This window comes from Schistocerca serialis, chromosome 6 (genome assembly GCF_023864345.2).
Source record: "Schistocerca serialis cubense isolate TAMUIC-IGC-003099 chromosome 6, iqSchSeri2.2, whole genome shotgun sequence".
Classification (NCBI taxonomy): Eukaryota; Metazoa; Arthropoda; class Insecta; order Orthoptera; family Acrididae; genus Schistocerca; species Schistocerca serialis.
Window position 1 is genome coordinate 88,504,510 of NC_064643.1, and position 14,044 is coordinate 88,518,553.

Genomic DNA, 14,044 nt, shown 5'->3' on the forward strand with positions numbered 1-14,044 from the left:
CATTACTGCATTTACTAGGCAATCTTGTATTTTAATAACCGTTTAAATTTTGTGTCGATTTGTTTGCGCTCTCTGTAGATTAGTTCAGACGTTCTTTGCACAACAGTTTTTAGCATGGATAAGGACTGCAGCTGCTGTGTTCGGATGCAGGCTGAGTTGTCATCCCTTCGCTCCCAGCTTCAGGCAGTGTTGGCTTCGGTCACACAGCTTGAGGCTGTTGCCAATGGGGATCACTGTGGGGTTCCGGATGGGGGTTTGGCGGGGACGGCCAGCTCGTCCCACGCATCCCCCGATCGGACTACGACTGTGGTTGTCCGGGATACTGCCTGCATTGAGGCTGATCCCTCATCTGTGGTAGAGTGGGAGGTCGTCTCAAGGTGTGGCAGGGGGCGAAAGACATTCCGGAGGGCTGAACGGAAGGCCTCTCCAGTTTGTCTGACGAACCGGTTTCAGGCTCTGTCTCAGGCTGATACTGATCTTCGGCCTTACATGGCTGCTTGTCCTGTTCCAGAGGTTGCCCCTCAGTCTGCAAGATCCGGCCAGTCGCAGAGGGTGGGCTTACTGGTAGTTGGGAGCTCCAACGTCAGGCGCGTAATGGGGCCCCTTAGGGACATGGCAGCAAGAGAGGGGAAGAAAACCAATGTGCACTCCGTGTGCATACCGGGGGGAGTCATTCCAGATGTGGAAAGGGTCCTTCCGGATGCCATGAAGGGTACAGGGTGCACCCATCTACTGGTGGTCACTCACGTCGGCACCAATGATGTGTGTTGCTATGGATCCGAGGAAATCCTCTCTGGCTTCCGGCGGCTATCTGATTTGGTGAAGACTGCCAGTCTCGCTAGCGGGATGAAAGCAGAGCTCACCATCTGCAGCATCGTCGACAGGACTGACTGCGGACCTTTGGTACAGAGCCGAGTGGAGGGTCTGAATCAGAGGCTGAGACGGCTCTGCGACCGTGGGGGCTGCAGATTCCTCGACTTGCGCCATAGGGTGGTGGGGTTTCGGGTTCCGCTGGATAGGTCAGGAGTCCACTACACGCAACAAGCGGCTACACGGGTAGCAGGGGTTGTGTGGCGTGGGCTGGGCGGTTTTTTAGGTTAGATGGCCTTGGGCAAGTACAGAAAGGGCAACAGCCTCAACGGGTGCAGGTCAAAGTCAGGACATGCGGGGGCCAACAGCAATCGCTATTGTAATTGTAAACTGTCGAAGCTGCGTTGGTAAAGTACCGGAACTTCAAGCGCTGATAGAAAGCACCGAAGCTGAAATTGTTATAGGTACAGAAAGCTGGCTGAAGCCAGAGATAAATTCTGCCGAAATTTTTACAAAGGTACAGACGGTGTTTAGAAAGGATAGATTGCATGCAACCGGTGGTGGAGTGTTCGTCGCTGTTAGTAGTAGTTTATACTGTAGTGAAGTAGAAGTGGATAGTTCCTGTGAATTATTATGGGTGGAGGTTACACTCAACAACCGAGCTAGGTTAATAATTGGCTCCTTTTACCGACCTCCCGACTCAGCAGCATTAGTGGCAGAACAACTGAGAGAAAATTTGGAATACATTTCACATAAATTTTCTCAGCATGTTATAGTCTTAGATGGAGATTTAAATTTACCAGATATAGACTGGGACACTCTGATGTTTAGGACGGGTGGTAGGGACAAAGCATCGAGTGACATTATACTGAGTGCACTATCCGAAAATTACCTCGAGCAATTAAACAGAGAACTGACTCGTGGAGATAACATCTTGGACCTACTGATAACAAACAGACCCGAACTTTTCGACTCTGTATGTACAGAACAGGGAATCAGTGATCATAAGGCCGTTGCAGCATCCCTGAATATGGAAGTTAGTAAGAATATAAAAAAAGGGGGGAAGGTTTATCTGTTTAGCAAGAGTAATAGAAGGCAGATTTCAGACTACCTAACAGATCAAAACGAAAATTTCTGTTCCGACACTGACAATGTTGAGTGTTTATGGAAAAAGTTCAAGGCAATCGTAAAATGCGTTTTAGAAAGGTACGTGCCGAGTAAAACTGTGAGGGACGGGAAAAACCCACCGTGGTACAACAACAAAGTTAGGAAACTACTGCGAAAGCAAAGAGAGCTTCACTTTAAGTTTAAACGCAGCCAAAACCTCTCAGACAAACAGAAGCTAAACGATGTCAAAGTTAGCGTAAGGAGGGCTGTGCGTGAAGCGTTCAGTGAATTCGAAAGTAAAATTCTATCTACCGACTTGACAGAAAATCCTAGGAAGCTCTGGTCTTACGTTAAATCAGTAAGTGGCTCGAAACAGCATATCCAGACACTCCGGGATGATGATGGCATTGAAACAGAGGATGACACGCGTAAAGCTGAAATACTAAACACCTTTTTCCAAAGCTGTTTCACAGACGAAGACCGCACTGCAGTTCCTTCTCTAAATCCTCGCACAAACGAAGAAATGGCTGACATCGAAATAAGTGTCCAAGGAATAGAAAAGCAACTGGAATCACCCAACAGAGGAAAGTCCACTGGACCTGACGGGATACCAATTCGATTCTACACAGAGTACGCGAAAGAACTTGCCCCCCTTCTAACAGCCGTGTACCGCAAGTCTCTAGAGGAACGGAAGGTTCCAAATGATTGGAAAAGAGCTCAGGTAGTCCCAGTTTTCAAGAAGGGTCGTCGAGCAGATGCGCAAAACTATAGACCTATATCTCTGACGTCGATCTGTTGTAGAATTTTAGAACATGTTTTTTGCTCGAGTATCATGTCGTTTTTGGAAACCCAGAATCTACTATGTAGGAATCAACATGGATTCCGGAAACAGCGATCGTGTGAGACCCAACTCGCCTTATTTGTTCATGAGACCCAGAAAATATTAGATACAGGCTCCCAGGTAGATGCTATTTTTCTTGACTTCCGGAAGGCGTTCGATACAGTTCCGCACTGTCGCCTGATAAACAAAGTAAGAGCCTACGGAATATCAGACCAGCTGTGTGGCTGGATTCAAGAGTTTTTAGCAAACAGAAGACAGCATGTTGTTATCAATGGAGAGACGTCTACAGACGTTAAAGTAACCTCTGGCGTGCCATAGGGGAGTGTTATGGGACCATTGCTTTTCACAATATATATAAATGACCTAGTAGATAGATAGTGTCGGAAGTCCCATGCGGCTTTTCGCGGATGATGCTGTAGTATACAGAGAAGTTGCAGCATTAGAAAATTGTAGTGAAATGCAGGAAGATCTGCAGCGGATAGGCACTTGGTGCAGGGAGTGGCAACTGACCCTTAACACAGACAAATGTAATGTATTGCAAATACATAGAAAGAAGGATCCTTTATTGTATGATTATATGATAGCGGAACAAACACTGGTAGCAGTTACTTCTGTAAAATATCTGGGAGTATGCGTGCGGAACGATTTGAAGTGGAATGACCATATAAAATTAATTGTTGGTAAGGCGGGTACCAGGTTGTGATTCAGTGGGAGAGTCCTTAGAAAATGTAGTCCATCAACAAAGGAGGTGGCTTACAAAACACTCGTTCCACCTATACTTGAGTATTGCTCATCAGTGTGGGATCCGTACCAGATCGGGTTGACGGAGGAGATAGAGAAGATCCAAAGAAGAGCGGCGCGTTTCGTCACAGGGTTATTTGGTAACCATGATAGCGTTACGGAGATGTTTAACAAACTCAAGTGGCAGACTCTGCTAGAGAGGCGCTCTGCATCGCGGTGTAGCTTGCTCGCCAGGTTTCGAGAGGGTGCGTTTCTGGATGAGGTATCGAATATATTGCTTCCCCCTACTTATACTTCCCGAGGAGATCACGAATGTAAAATTAGAGAGATTAGAGCGCGCACGGAGGCTTTCAGACAGTCGTTCTTCCCGCGAACCATACGCGACTGGAACAGGAAAGGGAGGTAATGACAGTGGCACGTAAAGTGCCCTCCGCCACACACCGTTGGGTGGCTTGCGGAGTATAAATGTAGATGTAGATGCACTAACGCTCCGGATTCGTCGTTCAGTGCTTCGATTGCTGCTGATGTGATGATTGTTTTTTGCAAAAAGTATTATTTTCCAAAGAGGCCCGCAATGTTATGTGGTGAGAGGGCAAGTAATACTCTTGTAGGAGTTCTGTTTGTCAAATAGGACGTGCGTGCACCGAATTTCATCCACTCTTTTTTGCCCTCCCTTAGTCGACAGCTACACAAATGCTGCAGCAAAACGACACGCTGTCACTTCACATTCATGTTTGCTCTGTTTGTATGCTTATGACACAAAAGATACAATTTTGACAAAGAAAAATGACAGCGTGAGTGTAGTAAAAAAATCTTTTCTCTTTAGGTTGTAACTTTGTTTATTACTTCAACTTTTGTGGTCCTGTTCTCCTCAGTTGCGCGTAATACTACGGTATATTGATAATTTTCACTTATGGACCGTCTGACAGCAACTGAATAAAACACAATTTTAGTGCCATACGCATTTCGCCTTTATTTTCTGCAAGGCATCATCAGTGGCAGGTTTCGTAGACAGTTTCTTACATATTACGCTCCTGTTGCAGTAAAACAAGCGTTCAGTGCATAGTGCTGTGGAATGTGGAAAAAACAGCAAATTGGCTCTCATAGGAAGAAGAACGACACCAAAAATGCAACAGGAGCGTAATATGTAAGAAACTGTCTACGCAACCTGTCACTGATGATGCCTTGCAGAAAATAAAGGCGAAACGCGTATGGCACTAAAATTGTGTTTTATTCAGTTGCTGTCAGACGGCCCATAAGTGAAACTTATCAATATACCGTCGTTTATTACTGTTCCTTGATGTTGTGTATATATAAACTTCCGTTCATGTCTGTGTTGTGATGCCAACCTAGACAGTGCAAGTTGTGATATTCGATATTTTCGGCTTCATCAAAACAGCAAATAGTTAACACTTTCAGCCAGAATGGGAATACTTGTTTATAAAGAATGATTTATGTATAATAAGGCGTCGCATAGCGATGGTGGAATTTCCTAAATAATGTAATTCGTCGTCTTTGGGCGGCAATATAAACAGAAGAATACGGACCAATATGCGATCCTTCACTATTTTGTTCGCTGAAGAACAAATGAAGCCTAGAGCGCAAAACACTTGTACTGTTTTTCTTAAGTAAGACGGACGCAGATTTGTGGGAGTTTGATCTAATTTTTAGTAAATGTATAAAAATGTGTTCCATCTAAGTTTGAGTGAAGTGTAAAAAGAAGAACTGTTATAACTTATCGTGACGGCGCACGGGGGACTCAAGAGGACAATGACTATATGAAAGGGCACTCAATGGACATGAAACGGACATAAAAATCTACCATCATTGTTGTACTAAGCATAAGGTTCGATATATGTTTTAGTTCTAATAAATATTTGTTCTGGAAATACTGAACCATTTAGCAGTGCTCATTGCTATCATCTCCTCAGTATTATTTTCATTTTAATTATGCATTTTGCTAAGATTACAGACACCAAAATCAGCAGTCCAATGCGCGTGTTGCATTAAAAAAACTGTTTTATTGTCTTATTGCATCAGCTTTGATATTGAATTCCCCTTTTGTGTGATGTTACAGTTGTTTTTCCGCCCGTAAGAAGTTGCTAGTCCCTTAGGAAATTGTTTTGTCATAACAATAACTTCACAACCGGGTATCATCGTATCTATGAAGTAATTAGAAAGACGATAATGCAATTTCTTAATCAATAGCACGCTACCTGTGACTGCCTCAAGCCACGCGAAACTATAAGTAAAGACTATTCACATATCATAACGCAATATCTTATGACAATGGCCAATCCAAGATTCTTACGTCAAATGTGATTGATAAAACAGTAAACGAAATCTCAAATTCCAACTTTTCCATTGAATAACAACATCACTTTCATTTTATTACATCACATTTGGCACCCGAACAGGGACCTGACCAAAAACTAGTTCAAATACTTGGAAAATTTTCTATGTGCTTGTGTTAATAAATTTTCTGTTGTTTGATGTACACATCATCCCTCTGAGAGAAAGACGGTAAATATGCTGGTCGATAACGCAGTTTAATTACCGAGAGGAAGGAAAAGAAAAGAGACGCAAATTTGCTGAGACAACATAGCGGTAATCAATTCATCAAAAAAGTAAGTCAGAATTTTGCATACGCAGTGTAGTGGTTCAGTAGCGATGTTGCTTTTCCTAGTCGATCCACATCCTTTCTATCTTCTTCCCCCTACTGAAAATCTGCTTTATTATATCTTTCAAAGTAAAATTCTCCGTAGTCTGATAATAGAAACTATTTTCTCCGTTGTTAGAATAGCTGTATTACATTTTCACCGTGGTGGATAATGTGTCCAATTTGCAGTGAAGAGCACCTTGTTTCATTTGTCTGAAACGCTTAGGTGGCATCTTATCATCTGGCCACATAGAATTTCATTTGTTGCTCACGCGAGAATGGTGCTCTTGTGGACTCCAAGCAAGCAGTGCACCACGTCACTGACAAACGACGAAAGCCTTGCGTAGTGGATCAGTAGCACGTGACTTACTGACGAAAATAGCAGATAGTAAACAGAGACAGGTGACAACAGGAGACGGGAGTGAAGATGTTAACAGTATTCCATACCCTTTACGATCGCGAACGGTAGGTTCTTGTTTGGAAACTGATCTAACTATCTCTCTAGAAGGGGAAAGTGGCCCTAAAGTCCAAACTCTTCCCGCTGCAGCTACAAATGATTTCGGTGCGTTAATGGAAATGATGAAACTTCAGTTTGGCGCAGTAAATGAGACTATAAAAACACAAAATGTGACTATTAACGCCCGATTAGATGCTGTAAGCGAATCAGTAAAAACACAGCTAGGCACAATCAAAATATATCTGCATCAAGAAATTACGGCTGAATTAAATACCGAGTTGGGTGAGGTGCAAACTAAGATCAGCGCCGGGCGAAGTGGCCGTGCGGTTAAAGGCGCTGCAATTTGGAACCGCAAGACCGCTACGGTCGCAGGTTCGAATTCTGCCTCGGGCATGGATGTTTGTGATGTCCTTAGGTTAGTTAGGTTTAACTAGTTCTACGTTCTAGGGGACTAATGACTTCAGCAGTTGAGTCCCATAGTGCTCAGAGCCATTTTTTTGAACTAAGATCAGCGATCAAATTCAGAAATTGCAGAAACAGGTGAAAGATGAAACAGCTGAAGTATCTGGAACATTAAACACAAAAATTCAGGCAGCTGCCAAAGAAATGCAGATAGAAATGCGGCAACTGACATTGAAAGTGTAGTAGAGGATCTGTCGAGGCAGATAGAATCAACCAGTATCGAAGAACAGGTGAATTGATAAAGGCTAAAGATATTTAATCGAAAGAAGGTCAGTGAAAAGCTTAGTGAGACTGTCAAGGATCAAGGATGTAACATATGAAATCTTAGCTTCTCCTGGTAAGTCGGGAGACACAGTGGTGTCTTAATTGGGACAGATTCGGAGGATACTTTCACGGGATCTTCCTGAGTGGAAGTAGCAAGTAGTATACGAAGTCAGAATGCTGAGAAACTGGGTAGAAAATCCGCACACGCATACGCAAACTATAGGGACCAACTCTTTAGACGGTGACGAATGTCAGTCAACCTCTTATGGTTCACCGCCTGATTACATGCAAAACAACAGTCCTGCGAGCCCTGAGTGGGGAAAATAAATGATCCGCCCACAATTGTGAGTTTAATGCTCGAGGAAAGTGTGATTCAGCATCGTAATTTTCCTGTTTTTCATCCGCAGAAGAGAGAAATACACCTGATCGTGTTCCTAAAGAATTTTTCCGGCATATTTCCCGGAGCTGGACAGACAGACAGCGTATTCAGTTCGTCACTGGATTTATTTCCGGTGATGCAGCATTATGGGGAACGGAAATGGTAGATACGTGTAGGAATTATAGAGAGTTTGAGAAAATGTTCTTGGCAAAATTTTGGAGTAACGGGATACAGCACAGATTAAGGAAGGAGCTATATTGCGCGGAAATTTTCAATGAGAAGCATGGAAGTCTCCGGCGATACTTTGGGAAGTATCTAGCAAAAATTTAATTCTGGGATTCTCCGATTACTTGCAAGGACGTAATTATGATTCTCAATAGCAAACTCCCAGTGTCTATCAGAGGGGAACTAGTAAATTTGTCCGAAAAAGACACGAATGCATTCCTTTCTGTGCTGGATTCCTTAGATTTAATTAGCGGGGATGTGCGCTCCAAGGTTGGCAGCGGCAAATTCTTCCCTGGCAGCCAGCAGAATGCATCGCACGCGGACAACAATGCGCCGAAGGAGAGAGGGCGCTAGCGCTGGTACCAACCTGTCAGCCGTTATCAAAACACAAACGGCAATAGCTTTAAACGGAAGCGGAAAACCAATTACAGTGATCAGCAGAGATACCACCCAATTTATTACCATCAGTATTGAAACCGGCCATTTAATTCTGCGTCTGAGCAGTATGGAAATTCTCCACAAACGAGTGGTAATTTTTCAAATGGCCCAGTGTACGTTCAAAGTTATAGGTGGCATGGGCAAGGTGGAGGCCACCCAGCACAATATCAGAACAACTTTTCACAGGATAGAGGACCGTGGAACAATTTTCAAACGGCACCGAATGCGAACTTTCCTTCACAAGGAAATGGTTTTGCCGGCAACCAGAAGATGGGGCGACAGTAGCCGTCTCAAGTATTCTATTCACAAGTGAATGCACCCAGCGAATTTGACCCCTTTACTCCGGCATTTGTTCCACATAGCCAGCACCAATATGAATCGGAACAAACACTTAAGGCCCTGAATGACAAACAGACTAAACATCCTGCGGAAAATTAGAGGCAGCGCCTTTCAGCCTCCTAGAGGTCGCTGCAAGTTTGAGTGGGGGCACTAACGAATCCTCTGGTTCTGGGTATGTTAATGCGATTCGGTACGACTATGAGACTGACTTACGAGATGACCTTGCACCTGCCAAAGAAGCTCAAGACATTAATTTTATGATGAACAGGTTCAGGCTTTGATTAAGATTTCTATTGTCAACATTGCTGTCACAGCCGTTGTTGATACGGTAGCAAAGATCAATGTCATGTTATCATGTCTCTTCCAACAGGTGTCTTCTGTTTCAAAAGTTTTATCATTGCCGATTCAGGGTTGCTCCATATCGGGAGCGATTGGTCTATTGAAACAGAGAGTTAGTTTATAGACACAGCCTTAACTGCAGATAGAATCTGTTTTGGTTTCTTGCCTCTTGCGTATTGGAAATTTCCTTGTGTGAACTGTTAATGATAAGTATTATGTTGAACAGCGCACTGACTGCATGGTAACGGCTGCTACATGGAAACTTTAAGTATTAAATGGTAAGTATGGAAAAATTGTTTAGTGATGAAAATGAAGAGATATTTCTTCAACAAACTGAAGCAGGAAATTAAAGCTGTAGAAAGAATTTCAATTTAACTTTTAAGTTAGTATAAAAAAAAATTGTACTTGCGAAGTGATTGCCCGGAGCTATATCAATATGTAAAGGTGAGAAATGGAGGAGGGTGCGTAAATAAGCACTTCTCTCAAGGTACAAGAAGATTTACAGGTTTATATTTAGCAATGTAAGTACTTGAAGTTCTGTTGTAAACGCCCAAATTACCTGCTTTAAAAAATACATGTTCAAAACGTCCAGATAGTGAACAGGAGTGGAGGAAATAGCTTAAAGTTCAGTTAAGGCGTGCTGTTAAATGAGAAAACAATGGTAACCCACATGTGTTCACGCAAGGAGACAATAAGCTGTAGTAAACTAAGTTAGCTGAAATACAGTACCAAGAGAGACAAACCATGAAGCATGAATAATGTAGCGTAAGTACACCACGAGACCATTAATTACCATGGAAGTAAACTGTTTTTCTGTGATCTGAGCCCAATGTAAAGAGTATATGAGGAATGTTAGCTGACGAATTGATTTCAGTAGAATCGAGGTACTAAATAACCACACAGCAAGCGCCCTGTATCACAAATAAATCCAAGTAAAGATCTTCAGAAGCTTTGTGGTGTAATCTAGCGACTATTCAATACCCTAATTGAAGGCTAATCTAAAGAACAAGCAATGCAGTGATGTTTGAACTTAATACTGACTATAACGAGAGTAAGACGTAGGAGTAGCAAAGCATGCTGAAATGAAATAGGTTAAAAATTTATATGTATGTCTATGTTTCTAATGATAATTGTATTTACATGCAGATTTTATTGTGAAAATGTCTTCTGAGACACTCCTCTTATGAAATCCATTTTCCTTGTGCCCGATCCTTTTGATCCTGGTTCATTAACCCAGACCAAGGGTCGACTTGTAAAAGGCACGTGTGCTTGGTGGAAAAACAGTGCTTATGAGAAATGAGACACGTAGCCCGATGAACCTCGCAAGCTTTGCTAATGTTTGTTATGGACAAATTGCCTAAACTCAGTGAAATGTTGGTAATTCCATTCATGCGAAAAATAGTAGACACGCGTTACCCTATTTTGTATACTGAGAACGATTGCTGATTACATGAAGCGAGGGGGGAGACCTATTGTTATCCAGTCTGCCCTCAAATGTAAAAATTTTGGCAAGCACAAAGGAAAGCACAAAACAAAAGTTTTAGCGTTAAATACGCACTCGTTACGTAGTAGATATGCTACATGGCAGTAGAAAATGATCTTGGGTGTACTAAAGAATAAATGCAACGAGTGTTGCAAAATCTGTAGTTTGCGTAATGAGGAGATGAGCCCTTTTTTCTTAAGAAAAAGGTTTGAAAGAATATTTTTAAGGTTCATTAGTGAAAGTAAACTTTGAGATATAAAGAGTCCACACATAAAGCAGTTGTTCATTGGAGTTAACCAAAGGAGTGACCATTAATTGTAAATATTAGCTTGTAAGTGATATTTTGTAAATAGTAGAATATAAGTCTTTCTGTACCAGTGGAGGAAACCTGCAAATTAGACTGTTTTGTAAATGAACGCTATCGACGAAGGAAGTGAGTACGAATGCTGTGTGAAGATGCACACTACAGAGCGACGTGCATAATAAGAATAACTTTTATTGTGTATTAGTGGCAGAAGCAGTCACACTGCAAATGTAAAAAGAAGTCAAGGCTACGACAATGGGAGCAACGCAAAGTTCAGTGTTGTTTTAAGTGCAGCGACAGCTAAAATATTCGTCGTCACTTACCTGTGAGCCTCATGGGAGGCAGTTGACAGGGAAGTATGGAGGCAGCTTCAGTGTCCGGCTCCTCCGATGGAAAACGCGCGCGAGGTGTGTGTATCGATGCGCTTGCGTAGTATGAAGTTCACAGAAAAAAAAGGGGGGGGCGATAGACGACCGGCAGCTCTGTTACAGCCTGAGCTCCAACGGATACTGAGTATTGAAGCTCACGCAACACTGTGCAGCCGCTGTGAGTGGCTGACGTGTGGGTGACGAAACAATCCAAACCTTAAACAGCTAACCGCCGTGACTTCTATCGTACATACTGGAGGAAAGGCATTTGCACACTTGTGTGACTACATTTTCATACGTAAATTAAGCTGTTTCCCTGAGTTGAAGTTAAGATTAGTGGGAAGTAGATTGTCAGATTACTCAGGCCTTAAAGCCGTTAAAACAGGCACTCCTGAACACTGCTAAAATGACTTATAATTCTGTCTCTTGATGGACTAAGAAAATGAATGTGCATTATATGAAGACTGAATTCCAGACGAGTCCCGATCCTTAACCAATGTATCCAGTAGGTTGTAAGTAATACTAATGATTATCAATTTCTTCTATTTCATTTTGTAATTAAAAACTTGGGAAGCCACTAGAATTCCTGGCACCATAATGAAAAGGATAGATGTACGGCACGATGAACGCCGTAGACGACTAACACAAAAGTGAAAGCATCACCAAGTGAAGTGCTACGTTATTAAACTGTAATTGAAGCAAAATGAGTCTACAGAGGCTCGAACATTGTCCACTCCAGTTTAGTGAAAATAAACACTCACTGTACTCATGTATTAGTTGTTCAGCTCAAGAGAATGAAAATTCTGAATTCTATCCCCCGAAGTGTGAAATGAACAGTCACATATTGTTATAAGCAAATGAGGACCAATCTTAAACATTCACATAAATGTGAATCTTGGTATTAAGGAATAAAGTGACTGATGAACAAAGAATGAAAAATTTTATTCGAAAAATGATAAATATCTGATATATGTTTATAAATGTAATTACAATTTATGTACTTAGTACGCCAATAACTTCCGAAGGAACACAAAAAACCACGAATATCTCATGATGACATGAGGAACGAGGTAATAATTCGGCATTCCCTCTCTCCTCATGGGCGGCGGTGTGATATTCGCTATTTTTGGCTTCATTAAGACAGCAAATAGTTGACACTTTCAGCCAAAAGGCGATCGCTTACTTGTTTATAAAGAATGATTAATGTATAATAAGAAGTCGCATAGCGACGGTGGAATTTCCTAAATAATGTAATTCGTCGTCTTTGGGTGGCAATATAAACAGAAGAATACGGATCGATATGCAATCCTTTACTATTTTGTTTGCTGGAGAACAAATGAAGCATTGAGCGCAAAACATTTGTACTGTTTTTCTTAAGTAAGACAGACGCAGATTTGTGGCAGTCTACTCTAATTTTAACTAAATGTATAAAAACGTGTTCCGTCTAAGTTTGAGTGAAGTGTAAAAAGAAGAACTGTTATAACTTATCGTGACGAAGCACGGGCGACTCAAGAGGACAATAGCTATACAAAAGAGCACTCAATAGACGTGAAACGGACATAAAAATCTAACGTGATTGTTATACTTAGCATAAGGTGCGATATTTGGTTTAGTTATAATAAATATTTGTTCTGGAAATATTGAACCATTTAGCAGCGCTCATTGCTATCATCTACTCAGTATTATTTTCATTTTAATTATGCATTTTGCTAGGATTACAGACACCAAGATCAGCAGTCCAATGCACGTGTACACACACACACACACACGCACACACAAACTGTTTTATCGTCGTCCGCAGCTCGTGGTCGTGCGGTAGCCTTCTCGCTTCGCGCGCCAGGGTTCCCGGGTTCGATTCCCGGCGGGGTTCGGGATTTTCTCTGCCTCGTGATGACTGGGTGTTGTGTGATGTCCTTAGGTTAGTTGGGTTTAAGTAGTTCTAAATTCTAGGGGACTGATGACCATAGATGTTGTTAAGTCCCATAGTGCTCAGAGCCATTTGAACCATTTCTTTTATCGTCTTCTTGCATCAGATTTAATATTGAATTCTCCTTTTGTGTGATGTTACAGTTCTGGTCTCTTAGGTAACTGTTTTGTCATAACAATAACTTCACAAGCGGATACGATCGTATCTACCATCATGAACGAATTAGAAAGACGACAATGCAATTTCGTAATCGATAGCACGCTAGCTGTGACTGCCTCAAGCCACGCGAAACTGTAAGTAAAGTCTATTCACATTTCATAATACAATATCTTATGACAATGGTCAATCCATGACTCTTACGCCAGTTGTGATTGATAAAACAGTAAACGAAAACTCAAATTCCAACTTTTCCATTGAATAACAATACACAACACAAAGTGTTGTGCTTACGCAAACGCTGTCTGATGAAATGGGTCGCCAGATCCATCTGAAATTGTGTAACTGTAATTAAACTTTACCAGGAATAATTCGAAAACTTAACACTGTACACTAAAGAAGCCATCCTGTGAACTTCTACATAGTACAGTCCAGTGAAAAGTGCTACAGTGCGTGACGTCACAGTGCTTGTCTTACGTTTCAACACAAAAAACTAATATAATAAAACTTCTATGTAAAATAACGAATCGAATTTTGAATGAATAAATGTCCAAAATGCTTCTATTAAAGTGCCCTGTAAATGTACATACGCAAGCTGACTAAATAAAATTGGCCATAACAGATTTTGATGAATTGCCTTTTGGCAACGGAAACTGGGTACTGCTCGAATGTTATAAATGTTGATACGCAGCGTAGCAGCATACTAGCTAAAGAAAAGAACTCTTTCTCAAGTGCAATGCAAGGA